A 15,636-nucleotide genomic window follows, 5' to 3' on the forward strand; every position below is an offset into this window, starting at 1 on the left:
TGCTTTTCATTTTGAATATAGAGACCATGAAACAAAAAGACCTATTGTGGTTTAACAAAGATAAGACAGGTCAGATATTTTGGAGGCTCTTCAGAATCTTGAAAGCCTGGCTCCGTTGGCGCCCACTCAATAGATGCTCCTCAGGGCCATTGATTCTCCCCAGAAAGTGATACACACTGGATCTAATATTAGCAAGTGGGAGGAGGGGGGGCACCAGAAATGAGCCTCCTTGTGGGAACTGAGACATTGTTGCCCTACCTGTCTCCAGCGTTCTCCAAAAATCAATGAGTCTCCTGCCATTTTAGATCCTTTAAATTGCAGAATGATTATGGTGTCTTAAGGTTAAGTCGCTAAGATCAGCTGTTGTCTCCTACCACAGTTAAAAAGTTATACAAAATGGGCAAGAGAGAAATTTAACTCAGTGTCACAGATGAGCACTAAACCATATAAGCCATCAGTGATTATTCCTCTTCTTCCCTTAAAAATTTTTAAATATAAAAATTTTTTAAATGATTTATTTTTTTATTGAGTGCTTTTTTTTTTTATTGAGAAAAGGAGAAAAAAAACCAAGTTTCCACCTCCTCCCAGCCTCCCATTTCCCTCCCCCTCCTCCCACCCTTCTCCCCCTCCCCCCACTCCTCTCCCTCTCCCTCTCCAGTCCAAAGAGCAGTCAGGGTTCCCTGCCCTGTGGTAAGTCCTAGGTCCTCCCCCGTCCGTCCATATCTAGGAAGGTGAACATCCAAACTGCCTAGGCTCCCACAAAGCCAGCACATTACGTAGGATCAAAACCCCGTGCCATTGTCCTTGGCTTCCCATCAGCCCTCATTGTTCGCCCTGTTCAGAGAGTCCAGTTTTATCCCATGCTTTTTCAGTCACAGTCCAGCTGGCCTTGGTGAGCTCCCAATAGATCAGCTCCACTGTCTCAGTGGGTGGGTGGGTGCACCCCTCGTGGTCCCGACTTCTTTGGTCATGTTCTCCCTCCTTCTGCTCCTCATTGGGACCTTGGGAGCTCAGTCCAGTGCTCCAGTGTGGGTCTCTGTCTCTATCTCCATTCATCACCAGATGAAGGTTCTATGATGATATGCAAGATATTCGTCAGTATTGCTATAGGATAGGGTCATTTCAGGTTCCCTATCCTCAGCTGCCCAAGGAACTAACTGGGGACCTCGGCTTGGGCACCAACCCAGACCCAAAAAGATGAATATGGGATGTACTCACTCATAATTGGTTTCTAGCCATAAATAAGGGTCACAGAGTCTACAATTGGTGATCCTAAAGAAGCTAAGTAAGAAGGTGAACCAAAGGAAAAACATATAGTTGTCCTCTTGGCTATGGGAAGTAGACAAAATTGCCGGGGAGAAAATTGGGATCTTGGGGGTGGGGTGGGATGGGAGTTAGGGGAGATGGGGAGAGAAAAGGGAGAAGGGGAGGATGGGGGGATCTTGGGGAAAAAGGAGGATTGGGATAAAGGAAGGTTGAATAGGGGAGCACAGAAGCACAATTCTTAGTTAAGGGAGCCACCTTAGGGCTGGCAAGAGACTAAATGATTTATTTTTAAGATTATAATATCATTTTCTCCTTCCATTTTCTTCCTCTAAATTGTCTCATATATTCCTCCTTGCCCTTGTTGCTGCCTGTGTACATGTATATGCCTATATATTCCTAACTATAACCTGCTTGGTATGTACATCTGTGTGGTCTCCAGGCTGAGCATTTGGTCTTGGCTACCCAACTCTCATCTTCCTTCTGAGTGTCCTCTCTTCATAACACTCCAGTCTTCACCTCAATATTTTAGACATTTCTTCTTAATCATATTGTTGCCTATTTAACTGCAGAAACTATTTTTACTTTATTTTAATCATAAAGAAGCCTTTCAACCCAATATTTGTTCTCATAGTTCTGGAAAGGCTACTGTTCACCGGGAGCAGTTCATTTGAATCCATACTATCTGCATGTAGGTATATTGATTGATAATATGAGCGCTGTGCATGGTGGCGCACACCTTTAACCCGAGCACCTGGGAGGCAGAGGCAGGCGGATCTCTGTGAGTCCGAAGCCAGTTCGATGTACAGAATGAGCTCCTGGACAGCCAGAGCTACATCATGAGAGCCTGTCTTGAAAACAAGCAAGCGAACAGACTATGGAAAGGCAGGAACTTATTTTTATCTTCCCCTTCTCGGTGTTTTCTGTCGCCTCTGGAAGAGATGGCTGCCTCAGTTCCCTTTGTCAAAAAGCCGTCATTACAGCAGTGGCAGAGTCGAGCTTTCGAAGTCAAATTTGGACCCTGATGGAAACATTTCCAGAAGTTTGACTTTGAAACTTTCTGGTATCTCTATTAGGTGAGCATAAGACAAATATAATGCCTCCCTGGGAGTTGTTTTGTTTTTTTTCAGGTTAAATGACAGCAGTGCACACCAAGGGATAGTGCAGTTCATGGCTTGGGACTCAGCAGATATGGGTGGCGCAGTGATTATGCCAACTTTCTAGGTCTTATGCAATAACACCCGGGTACCTCGAAATAACTGTTGTCACAGAGATGAGGCAGAGCCTGCCCCAGGCCCTCCCATAGGGAAAGCAAAGCAACAGACGGGGAGCCAGATGTTCAAACCACTAAAAAAATTAAAAGAGTGATTGCAGTGATTGGCACACAAAAGAAAAGATGGGGAACAGAAAAAATACTTTTTTAGAAGCTCGGTGACCCACTTACTACACTGTATACCCCTGTGAACATTAGGAAACACTGTGCCAAGACAGAGGTAGAAGACAGGTGTGGTGTACCCTGCAATCTCAAGACTCAAGAGGCAGAGGCTCAGGGTCTCTCTAAGTACCAGGTTATCCTGGGCTGCAGTAGGAGACCATGTAGTCAATGAAAGCAAAGTCCAGAAAGGAACTGGATACATTGGTATGTGATTATCCATTGCTGTGTAACAAATCATAATTAGTGACTTAGAGCAATCTTTTTGTTGTTTGTTTGTTTGAGGTAGGATATCTTTATGTAGCCCTAGTTGTTCTGGACCCCACTGTGTAGACCAAGTCAACCTTGAGATCTGCTTGCCTCTGCCTCCCACATGCCCAGCTTGAAAACAATCTTCTCATTGTTTGGCATAGTGTTTTGCATTTATTGGGCCAAGAAAAGTGGGATATTCTGTTTTGTTTGTTTTTTAACACAAGGTCTTGCTCACCACCTAAATCCTAGCATTTGTGAGGTGGAAGCAGAAAGCTCAGGGGTTAAATTAAGGCCATCCTTACCTATCTAGTGCATTCTAGGCCAGCCTGGGTTACACGAAGCCCTGTTTCTAAACATTAAAACAAACAAAAAACAAAACCGATAAACCATGTTCAATTCTTGCTGTGTCCTCTTCACTAGTTCAGGCTAGCCTTGAACTTGCCATCCTCCTACTTCAATCCTTAAATGATGCCGTGTGTCACAATGTCAAAGTCAACAAGGTAGGTTTTTGTTGGTTTGTTGGTTTGGCTTTTTTTGTTTGGTTGGTTTTTTGTTTTTAGCCTGGCATATCTTATGTGGTTGCAATCAAATTGTAGCTGACATTTACGTGGGCTTCTTCTGGTGCCATAGGCGACAGTGTATCTACCTATATCTGGTCTTTGTGTGTGACTTAGATTTCTTAACTACATGGAATCTAGAGTCCACCCAAAAGCACCAAGTGGAAACTGTTACCTCTTCAGACCTAGGCTTAGAACTTATACATCATTACTCTAGGCATATCAGTAGGCCTGTCCAGGTTCAGAGAAGCATCAGTTCTCCATCTCTCGAAAGGAATCTCCGCTTCGTCATATTGTGAGAAAAGTGCAGAGGACAGGATAGATTGTGACCCCCAGCCCGCCAGTCCGACCTCTGCCCTTAAGAACTCACATCCCTTTGCCTATTTATGAGCTCTCTGGGTAAAGGACTTTTAACATTTAGGTTTACTGACCTGCGTTCAGTCCCCGGAACCTATACGAGAGCGGAAGGAGAGAATCGACTCCACAGAGTGGTCCTCCAACCTCCTGATTCCTGGGATGCATTAATGCCCATTCCCCATCATATATATACTCTCTCACTTAAATTGTTTTTGAAAAAGAATTCATATCCCTTCAACGTATCACTTTCAGCCCTCTTGTCCAGACTCCCAAATCACATTTCATTACATTATCAACTTCAAGTCTGTCATCTTACTACCTAAATCAAGTCTGTGTGTGAGTGAGGCTCCTTAGGCTCATTCCTTCACCCAGTCCTTAAGACCCAAGTCTTGATTTGAAGACTTATTACTAAAGGGGTATGTCACCTGCCCCACAAAACACACAGCAGATAAAGGTCGAACAACCACTTTAAATCACGCTATTAAGAGGGAAATCAAAATCCAAAGCACTTCTGGAATTCAGCCAAGGATGCTCCTCGTCTGTTTTTCTATCGAGGCTGTCTTCCTGCCTCTGGGGTGTCTAAGGGCCTTGGCTGTACCCACTGGGCTCTTCACTCCACTGAGCGTGCTTACTCTTATCTGAAGTAGCCTTATTTTGCACGAGTGTTTTTCTACATCATCCTTTGCCTGTGCAACTTCTGTTGTTGGTTTGTGTTATTTCTGCAGCTGCGAGTGTCAAACCCAGTCTCTCATGTGCTGGGCAAGAACTTTACAACCAAGTCTCACCCAGAGTTTAACCTTGTTTTGAATTTTTGAGATGGGATCTTGCTGTGAAGACTTGGCTGTTCTCAAACTTGTGATTTTCCTGCCGCAGCCTCCTTAGTACTGCCATTATAGACCTGGTTCTTCCTATAGAACTTTAAGAGTTCCAAGGGCCTTCTTTGTTCTGTCTTTGCCCCCTTTTCATTCCAAGCTAATAATACAATTTATGGACTCCAGAACCTGAAGATAAGCCCTCTTCATCTCGAATTCCTTGTGGTATGGTATTGGACAGTGTCCTTGCATATCTTAGAAATGCTGTTTAGTGGTCAGTGAGACACCGTTGTAGGAGACCGCTTGTTTCTTCCCAGCTGCTCAGACTCCCAAAAATAATCACATGGAAACTATATTATTTGCAATACTGTTTGACCAAAAGCTTAAGTTTATTTTCTGGCTAACTCTTATATCCTAAACTAACCCATCTCCAATAATCTGTGTATCTCCAAGTGCCTGTGGCTTACCAGGTTAAGTTCCGTCCTGCGTCTGTCTCTGGCGGTGGCTCCAGGGCTTCTTCCTGACTCTGCCTTTTTTCTTCCAGCATTCAATTTAGTTTCCCCCGCCTAGCTCTGTTCTGCCCTGCTCTGCTATAGGCTCAAATCAGGTTCTTTATTAACGAATGGTATTCACAACACACAGAGGGGAATCCCACATCAAGACACAACAGTCCTTTTCTTCTGTTCCAGGAGGTCTATAAAGTACCACTGTAAACTTGAGGTCCCAACGCAGTGTCATGGAAAGTCTGTTCTGGTATGATATTTGCCTAGAACCTGTTTGACAAGAGATGGATTGAGACAAAGATTTGTATAATTTTTCATTTGTTTTCATACCTGTCACATACTTCATCCAAAATTTCCTTCAAAACAAAAAGGTTGGGCTTTGTTGTTGCTGCTGCCACCAGCTCATCTCTTGACTTGTGTTCTGCTGTGGACAACTGGAAGACAAGCAGAACTTTGAAACTCAGCCCAGAGTCTCCTGTGGAGACACTGAGTTCGTTAGCTACATCATCTGTCTCCCACATTCCCACTGCTAGCAGCCTTGTCGCTTTCTGACTTCCTAGGATCCGGTGAAGTTCCCTCCCTCCCCAGAAAGCCTTTCTTGGCTCTTCCCCAGGCCTGCTTCCTTCCACCTGCTGGTGCTTCCCAGCATCAGGACCACGTGCTTTCCTATGGCAGCACCTGATGTCCGAGAATATCAACTCGGGATTAGCAAATAGAAGCTGCTGCATATTCAGTGTGCTTTACAGAAAATGAGTTAATGGTAGAACTGCTTTATTAAAAGTACTTAGAACTTGAAAATGCAAATATGTATTTGCTAGTATGGTTATGGTTTTAAAAAAATCTTACAGGAATACTGTAACCAAACACATTGGGTTCCTATCTCGATGAGTCTAAAGCCAAAATAGGCACAGCCAAGATGAGTGAAGGAAGATTTGTTATCTGCTGTAGGAGAGTGTGGCAGTTATCTCCAAAGTAGTGTGCTAGACCTCAGATCCACATGTCTGCTGCCTTAGTTTCCCCATGTTCAAAATAAATTAAAAAAACAGACATTGGTAAAGGCAAATAATTTTGTGTTTTCTTTCTTAGCTGTTTTAATGAAATTTTATTTTTCACTTTTTGTTATTAAACTTATTTCATATGAGTGTATATTGTGCTCATATCCCCCAACCCCATTTTTCTCACCCTTCCCTGCTCCCGTTAGGCCCTTTCTTCCCCTAGACGGTTTCACTACTAATTTCAAGTCCTGTCTGCACAGGTGTTTTTTATATAACTATATAAAATATAGGAACCACAGATGAGAGAATATTTGTCTTTCTGAGAGTGGTGTAAATGCTTAATATGATAATTTACAGCTGTTTCCATTTTCCTGCCAACAACTCAACTTCATTCTTTTTTTATGGCTGTAGAAGAAACTATTACACACATGACATTTTCTCCATCTTTTCCCCGGCTGTGACAGATAGTGCCGTGATAAGTGTCGCCATGCTATAGCTCTGCAGTGCGTTGACGTGGAGCCGCGTAGGTCAGTACCGGGAGTGGTAGCACAGGTTGGTAGGATACCTCCTCGTAGGGAGGGGCCTTTCCTGTGTTGTTCTGATCTTGTTGCAGAGGGGAGGGGAAGGTGGGTTAGAAAGACTATGCCAAAGCCTTTTAACTGATCCTCAGGCCTCCACCTCTGGAGTGCTGGGCACCATGGTTGTTTCTATGCGGTGCTGGCGGCTGAACCTAGTGCTTTGTACACTTTGACAAGTACTCCACTGGTTGAGCTACCCAGCCAATCCCTGTTAGTTTTCTCTGCTCAAGCTGTGAAGTAAAAGCCTACTGTTGGGGATGCTGGAGAGATGTCCAGAAGACATGGGTTCAATTCCCAGCACCGACATGGCAGCTCACAACTGTCTACAACTCCAGTTCCAGGGGACATGACGCCCATGGAAAGACATCAATACATATAAAATAAAAATTAAAAAAATAACAAAAAGAATCAAATGAGGGGAAAGTCTACTGTTGTTTTACGATGTTTCACTGTATGGTAACTAGCAGCTGTGCCCTGTTCTCTGCATAGCAACCATGCCTGCCATGTCTTCTACCTGGAGTCTCCGAGGACGTTCTCTTAGAGTCCACATTGATACCCGTGTGACCTTGTATGTGGTCACCTCTGTGAGTTTCAGTGTGATGATAAAACAGTGCTCTGTTCTTCTGCATATTGAGATTCTCAATTTTTTATTCTGGCTTTTTTTTTTTTGGTTCTGATTACAAAGGTAATAATAGTGGCTAAAATTTATTCATCCTATAAATGCATAAAGGGAAGACACAGCCTGCATACATAAAAAGGAAAAGGAGAAATATCCCCAGACTGTAAATGGAAAAGAACTCAGCCTGGCGTCTTAAAAGAGCAAACTAGTGTACAAAATGGGGAATGCTCATGGATTCCTGTACCCATGGCAACTGTTGCATCTGTGTGCATCCTTCCGGGATTTTCTTCTAGGTATCTTTATTTTTTAAATTTTTATAAATGATTTCTTATTAAAGTAGTGTATGAAACTTATAAACAAGTTATTCAACACATAGAAGTGCTGTAGAATAAAAATCAAAAAGACTTCTCTTCTAGGGTAATGCTATTAGCAGTTAGATATAGATTTTTTTTAAAAAATTTTAAACACAACAGAATTATACTGTACTTTAATACAAATAAAATCAAATAATTTTTATAACAATTATAGCTATTATATCTTTTAATTTTAGCAACCAAGATCTTAATGATAAGCTTTCATAGATGTATATTTGGATTGATTTCATTACTGTTGGCTTGTGAGGTTTTTTTTATAATTAATTTATTTATTAAGGATTTCTGCCTCCTCCCCGCCACCTCCTCCCATTTCCCTCCCCCTCCCCTGATCAAGTCCCCCTCCCTCGTCAGCCCAAAGAGCAATCAGGGTTCCCTGCCCTGTGGGAAGCCTAAGGACCTCCCACCTCCATCCAGGTCTAGTAAGGTGAGCATCCAAACTGCCTAGGCTCCCACAAAGCCAGTACGTGCAGTAGGATCAAAAACCCACTGCGATTGTTCTTGAGTTCTCAGTAGTTGAGGTTTTTTTTTAAGATTTAAAAAAATTCTCTCTGTGTGTGTGTGTGTGTGTGTGTGTGTCTGTGTGTGTCTGTGTGTTTGTCAGTGGTTCTCAACCTTCATAATGCTATGCCACTTGAGTACAGTTCCTCATGTTGTGGTGACCTCCAACCACAAAATTATTTTCATTGCAACTTTATAACTGTAATTTTGCTGCTATTATGAATCGTAATGTAAATATCTGGTATGCAGGATGTCTGATATGCGACCCTTGTAGTCATTCATTCCTCTAAGGGGATCATGACTAGTCTGTGTGCCTGCAGTACCCACAGATGCCAGAAGAGGGCATCCTGTCCTGGAGCTGTAATTACAGATGTATGTGAGCTCTCCAAAGAGGGTGCTGGGAACCAAACTCAGGCTCTCTGAGAGATTAGTATGTGATCTTAAGTAAACATTGTGCTGTCCCTGTGGCCTCCTTCCACTTTTCAAACATTTAGTTTTTATTTTGTGTTGCTTTGTTGTTTCTGACAGGGTCTCACTGTGTAACTCAAACTGATCTCAGATTCAGCAATCTTCCTGGCTCAGACTTCTAGCCCTGAAGTACAGGGGCATGCTTTGTCTGAGTCCTGGAATTCAGGGGCATGCTTTGTCTTCTCGTTTTTAAATTGTCATTACTATTAAATTACAATTAAACATTTCCCAAGCTTCTTGCTATTTGCATTTCTCCTCTTATGAATTATCTACCCATACCCTAAGGATCACAAACAGTAAATAAGAGTGTAGTATGTTTCTCTTGAGAACTTTTAAACATCCAACATTTGTTTGAGTCATTGTTTCTGTGATTATTAATGATTTTTTACAGTCTTTGTAATCAGTCCAACAAATAATGCAAAAAGGATGGAGAAACCTGTCATCCATGTTTCAAATAAATTTATTTCAAATAAATCAGGATTTATTTGCTAAACAACTTTAATGAGTCTGTACCCATCCTGAAATCCTTTCTGTAAGCCACTGGCTCCAAATCGTGCTTTTCCTTGCAAGGCTGGCATCTGCTGGCGAGATGACACCTTTAGGAATACTCTAAACTCGGAGGGATGGCTCAGTGGTTAAGAGCACTGACTGCTCTTCCATTCAATTCCCAGCAACTACATGGTGGCTCACAACCATCTGTAATGAGATCTGGCGCCCTCTTCTGGCATGTGGGCATACATGGAGGCAGAATGTTGTATACATAATAAGTAAATAAATCTTTAAAAAAATAAAGGAATATTCTAAACTCAATGAAGAGAAACTTGTACCTTCCTAGACAAGTCTTTGAACTGAATTGTGTTTATATGGCTTATAAAAATCAAGATAGAGCTGGCCGTGGTAGCAAATACCAAGTACTCTGGAGGCAGAGGCAGGCAGCTCTCTGTGAGTCAAAGTCCAGCCCAGTCTATACAGTGAGTTCTAGGTCAACCAAGGCTACATAGTAAGACCCTGTCTCAAAAGCCAAAAATGAACAAAAAAATTTAATGTAGCATTTATATATCATAAAATGCCCGAGTCTTGGGTATTAGATTATTTTAAGTAGTTCCAATGAAAAGAGACACTAAAATGTTTATCATATTATCATTATTTGGGGGGGGGGGGAGACTTGAGGAGAGGTCTAAAGACCATATGTGTGGTACTTGATCAGCTTCTCGGGAGACTGTGCTTTCCGTACCATGCTGTCATGGCATGGAATAGGGCAGGTAACAGTGCCTGATAGAACTTCAGAATGATTCTATTGCCAGTTACTTCCGCGACATCATTATGAACGTAAATCCATTTCTAATCACCTGCAATCATGGTATAGAAACTGTGGGATGGAAAATGCTTGTTAGAATTTTCTAGCAGGACCTTGAAGGTCATGCAATCCAGGCTGTTGTCGAGGGGAGAAAGCAGAGTCTTATGAGGGCTCTGAGGGAGGCTCTCGTCTTCTTAGACAGTCCTGGAGCTCACTAATGCTGCATTCTGGCCCTAATTCCGTGTTCTTTCCGAACCTCCTCCTTCCTCTTGAGGGGCTTGGTCTGGCTATAACCTGTAAACTTTCCATCTTTGATAACTTTTTGCCAGTTTGTTTTCTTTACAATTGCTGCTTTATTTTAGAACCAGAGACTAGGAGGTGTTCTTTTAGATGAGGATTCTAGGTAATTACTTCTGGTCACTCCCAGAACAGCATCTGCATTCATGTGCCCTGGTGTGGCTTTTGAGGAATTCACATACCAAAGTGTTGAGCTCAGATACAGAAACTGAAGAGGTTGATCCCCTCTATACTGGAAGCCTAAGGCATTTCCTGGTGGATTTGTGGGAGTCATCTGCACACTTTAGGGAGACAGACTGGCTCTAGAAGCAGCTTATTGGTGTATTATGTCCTTTGATAAAGTACTGGGGTTGAACCCAGGAACCCCCACATGTCAAGAGCATGCCACCGCCTCAAAATACCTCTGCCCACCTGCTTTTTCCTTTGCAGTACTGGGATGCCACTACCCATTATCTCCAGACTAACTCAGTGTTCAGATTAGAGCTGAAAAATAAGTTAGGCAGTTTGGTAGTATTATATTTTCTGTTTCTAAGATAATTTTGTGCTTAACTGAAATATAAATTAATCCTGGTTTTGCTTGTGTTTTGTTTTTGTTTTTTATAATAAAAGAAAAGGCTTATGAACAATTCAGAAATAACAGCTTTTTGGTCAGGAATTCTGAAGCATGTCATTAGTGAATTGGCCAGAATGTGAAGATCTGTAAGCTTTATAGTTAGATGGGAACGTGAATCAAAGGGAAACCATGATGGAGGCAAGCACTTGGATGCCGTCAGCTCCGGATCCAGAGCCTGCTCTCTTCAAATGCAGCGTCTGTGTCTCACAATATTTGCTCTTTGGTTTAAACAGCAAACAAAGCATCTTACCTGTCAACTTCACTTTCTGTTTTGTGTTTATGCCCTTGTTCTACCCATGACTATGGAAAGTGTTCTAGTCTGTCTGTTCACTCGTTTACCGAGTAGACATCACTAGCTCATATTTACTAGAAAAGTATTTGTGGATCTGGGGTAACTGCTGAACCAGTTTTCTATCTAGACCACCAGCAGTGGTTTCCTTCCCCATACAACCTTCCAGCCATGGGCCAAGAGCCCATTTGTGTTATTCATGGCTTCCTGTTCCTGGCTTCCTCACACAATAGGGTAATACTCCCCTCTTCTCCCTTCTGAATTTTATTGTAAGACAAGATTGACTTAAACCATTATTTCCAGAAGCACAATGAAGTGAGCTTTTCCAACCAGGTTATCCATCTTGGTTTATATTATTGTGGGGACAGTTTAGCTCATAGGGTCGTTGGTTGGCAGTGTTTGCCCAGCTTGTTCTGTTTGCTTTAGAGACCATTTCTCCACAAAATCCATAGCGACTCTTCTCTAGTGCTTCCCCTGGTTCTTTATCCAGCTGTCTCTCATCGTCTCTCACCTTCTTCTTGGCTGTTACACTGCCTGTCTGATAAATACTCAGTGAGCCTCAGAAGACAGCAGGACTTTAATAATGCAGTAGTGAAAAGAAGGGGTAAATGTCCCCCAGAGGGGATCTGAACCCTTAAACCTAGCCTATTTAACTTGTTCCTCAGCTGCATCTTCTGTTGTTGGTTAATCTGTACAAGCCAAGAGGGGCCGGAGGCTTTTCCATCCTAGCCTCTGGCTCTGTTTGGTTTTGTAATGACAAATAAACCTCCATCTTATATTTTTAATGCTTCATTCTGAAAAGAACTATTTTAAGGGATCTCATATTTCCCTTTGTCAGTTATGAACACAGACATTCTTAAGCTTCTTTGTTAGGCAGGGTCCCTTGTAGCCCATGCTGGCTTAGAACTTACTCTGTAGTTGATGATGACCTTGAATTCTTGATGCTCATGCCTCTTTCACCTTCCAAATGCTTGAATTACATTTGTGAGCTGCAGGGTCTGGGTTCCCATGGACAGTCTGAGCTTCATTTCCCCCTCCTTCATTCACTTTACACACACACACACACACAGACACTGGATTGTTTTACACGAATTACTCATGCTGTAAATGCTTCCACGAATGCTCCACTTATTGCTCTGAAATTTAAGAAAAGTCAAAATGCCATCATCACATTAAAAATAGTAATGCTTACTTTAATAGCATCAAATATCTAGCAATCACTGAAATTTTCTTGATTTTCCCACTGGTGTTTTTCAATTAGTTCGTTTGGAGCAGAATCCACACAAGGACCAGGAGGGGCTTTCTAGGCGGTTATGTGGAGGCCTTTTCTCATTCATTCAAACACACAGCGATTGTTTGAATGGATATGGTTTTCATGCACCAGGCACAGCTCTCGGTGTCAGGAATGCAGAGTGGAAGCAGGTGTAGACCTTGCATGCTCACGGTATTGAAGGCTGGAGGGAAGAGAATGGGGACAGTAAACAAATCAGTAAGAGAGGAAGTGTGCACGGTGAGAAGAGCCGAAGCTAAGCCGTGCGTTCAGTGTAGCAGCTTCACACACAGCACGGAAGACAACATCCTTGGAAGCCAGGATGCTTAGTAAAACCTGACTGATGAAGAAGATATCCATATAAAAGACAATCCGAAAGGATATTTCAGACAGAGAAAAGAAGCTATGTGAGGCCGTAAGGCCAGAACAAGGTCAAGCAATTTCATGAAAGCACTGGGCTCTGAGATACAAAGTGAAGGTAGAGGGGATGCATAATGAGGCTGCAGGAACTCGTCTCTATGTAGCTGTGACCATTGAACAGAACCAGTACAATCTAAATGGCCATAATTTTACTTGATGATGTCTTGCTAAAATGCCATGGACTTTAAATTGGTATGTGAAGCTGGCAACCTCTGTTTAGACTCTCTGAGATGAGCCTGCATGCATTCCTATGATGGGAAGATCTTACCTCCTACCCTCTTCTCTTTTGAAAGTATACACAACCTATGCAACTGTTCATGTCATATGGTGACTTTGAGCTTCCTATGAGTTTAATAGAAGGACCTGTGCAATCTACCATGTCACGTGGTGACTTTGAGCTTCCTATGAATTCAATAGAGGGACCTGTGCAATCTACCATGTCACGTGGTGACTTTGAGCTTCCTATGAATTCAATATGAGGTGCAAACACAGAGATGAGCTTTTGTGCCATACAGTTTGGGTAGCACAACTTTAAAGGATGCCCTTTACTTTGGGGGCTGTGTTAGCCAGACTTTCTAGGATGTAAGAAATACTTAGCAGAAACAATTTTTAAAAGGAAAGATTTATTTTGATTCATGGTTTCGGTCCATGGCCAGCTGACTCTGTTGTTTTTAGGGTTGTGGGAAGACAGAAACTTGGAAGCAGTGCTGTTCACTTTTTGGTGACCAGGAAGTGATGAATGGACAGAAGGAGAAGGTGTGTCTTTGTAGAGTATGTGCCCAGTGAGCAGCTTCCTCCCGCCAGGGCCACCTTCTACTGCCTACACAGATGCAGCCACCAGAGCGAATCCATTAAAGAATCACTCCACTGCGTAGGTCAGAGCCCCAGAATCTAACTGCTTATGAGAGTCCATGGGCCTTTAGGAGAGAGACATCTCAACTCAAACCATAACAGCAGCAGTGTGGTTTCTTACCCCACTGAAAAGCAATAATTATCGAGGTCTAGGTGAGTCCAAAAGCCTGATTTGATCCATAAACAAATCCTGTTATAAAGTGGAATATCCAGCTCTGCATGGTGTGGTGCACACCTTTAATCCCAGCACTGGGAGGCAGAGGCAGGCAGATCTCTGTGAGTTCAAGGCCAGCCTGGTCTACAGAGTGAGTTCCGGGACAGCCAGGACTATAGAGAGACTCTGCCTCAAAAAACAATGGATGGATGGATGGATGGATGGATGGAAAGTAACTGGAAAGTCTGCGGTGCAGGGAAAAGACACTTGGACAGCATGTACTACAACTTAGTACAGGATGAGTAGCCCTTTTCTGAAAACCCAAAATCCTAAATGCTCCAAAATCTAAAACTGAGTACTGAAATGACATCCCAGGTGGAAAATTCCATACCTCATTCTTTGTGATGGGGCACAGTGAAAACACAGGAGTGGTACAAATGCTGTGCAAAATGATCTTGACGCTACATATGCAAGGGACATATGAATCACAATTTAATTTAATTTCATGTTTAGAATGAGTCCTATTTCTATAGAATCTCCTCATCTATATGCAAATATACTGAATGTAGTACAATAAACAACAAACCCCTCAGTATCCGAAACATTTCTGGTCCTAAGCGATTCAGATAAGGATTGTACTGTCGGTTGAAGTCAAACTTAAGAGTTTGGAAGACTAAATTATCTAAGGTTAATAACATTTTAATAGCTTTCATTGTGCCAAATGTACTTGTTCTGAACTCTTTTTTAAAAATTACCTGCAGTGCTTGCCCTTAGAGCTAGTGACTTGAATGTGTTTTATGCCAAGAGAACTAATGAAATTTGCTTAAGTTCAGTGAGTTCTATTTTATTAGACAAAGAGGTTATTCATAACGATAGAATCAAAGCCAAAATTTTTGCTCTGAACTCAATTTTTATTCATTCATTGACACAGAATCTAGCACTTTGTTCTACCTCCTTCCACTTCAGACAGAGACATAAATTTATCTCTTTTTTATCTCCCCTTCTCCATATACATAAGTATTAAAAGGTGTTTTTTTTTTTTTGTTTTTTGTTTTTTTTTTGAATGGGACATCCAGAGAAATAGCTCAGTTTGTGTGTTTACCTGGAATGAACAAGGCCCGGGCTCAGTCTTCAGTGCCTGTTCAGGTGTCTTGGTACAGACCCTGTTGTCACAGCATTCTGGAGGCAGAGGTGGGAAGATCAGAAGTACAAGATCATTCTGGGCTATAGAGTCACCTCAAGGTCAATCTGGCCTACAAGAGATCTGTCAGGAATATAATAATATAAAACAAAACATGAAAACACCTGATGGACCCCCTTCCCAAATTCTGATTACCTAGCCTATTGGTAGCCAAGAAAAGATAGGATACTGAAGATCTTTTCCTCACTCGGGAATATGTATTGTTCATGAAATTGCATTCTGATAACATGCATTTGCGAATTATCAGTAGAGTAATCTAAGGAAATAGGAAAAAAATGTGAAGCCTCCTTGGTCTCTGTCCAGGTGCCGCTTCAACATTTAATTACTCTTCTGAATCAAGGAGGCACTTAAATGCAGTCTGGCCAGTAAGCAGCCTGAAACGGTAAACTTTTAAGCAATCTATTGATAATCTTATTAAATAGCAGACTGATTTCTTTAGAGATACTCAGGAAAAAGGCTAACCATTAACTAAAGACTGATGATGTTTCACGATGCTGTAGACCGTCATGGTGCACATATGGCTTCTTTTGTCATA

General features: G+C 42.1%; 1 protein-coding gene and 1 long non-coding RNA gene across 3 annotated transcripts in view; one reads left to right on the forward strand and one right to left on the reverse strand.

Moving 5' to 3' along the window:
• The window catches only part of Mcu (mitochondrial calcium uniporter), a 160,480-nt gene that overhangs the window by 85,287 nt on the left and 59,557 nt on the right, over positions 1-15,636 (forward strand). The gene's annotated exons all lie outside the window — the stretch shown is intronic.
• Positions 12,627-15,605, reverse strand: LOC121450911. The gene is made up of 3 exons (XR_005974647.1): positions 15,564-15,605; positions 15,003-15,079; positions 12,627-12,658 (listed from the first exon to the last, which is right to left on the reverse strand). It is a non-coding gene; the product is annotated as an uncharacterized LOC121450911 (long non-coding RNA).

This window comes from Microtus oregoni, unplaced genomic scaffold (assembly GCF_018167655.1).
Source record: "Microtus oregoni isolate MIOR12 unplaced genomic scaffold, Mior012 000007F_ref0000211, whole genome shotgun sequence".
Taxonomy (NCBI): domain Eukaryota; kingdom Metazoa; phylum Chordata; class Mammalia; order Rodentia; family Cricetidae; genus Microtus; species Microtus oregoni.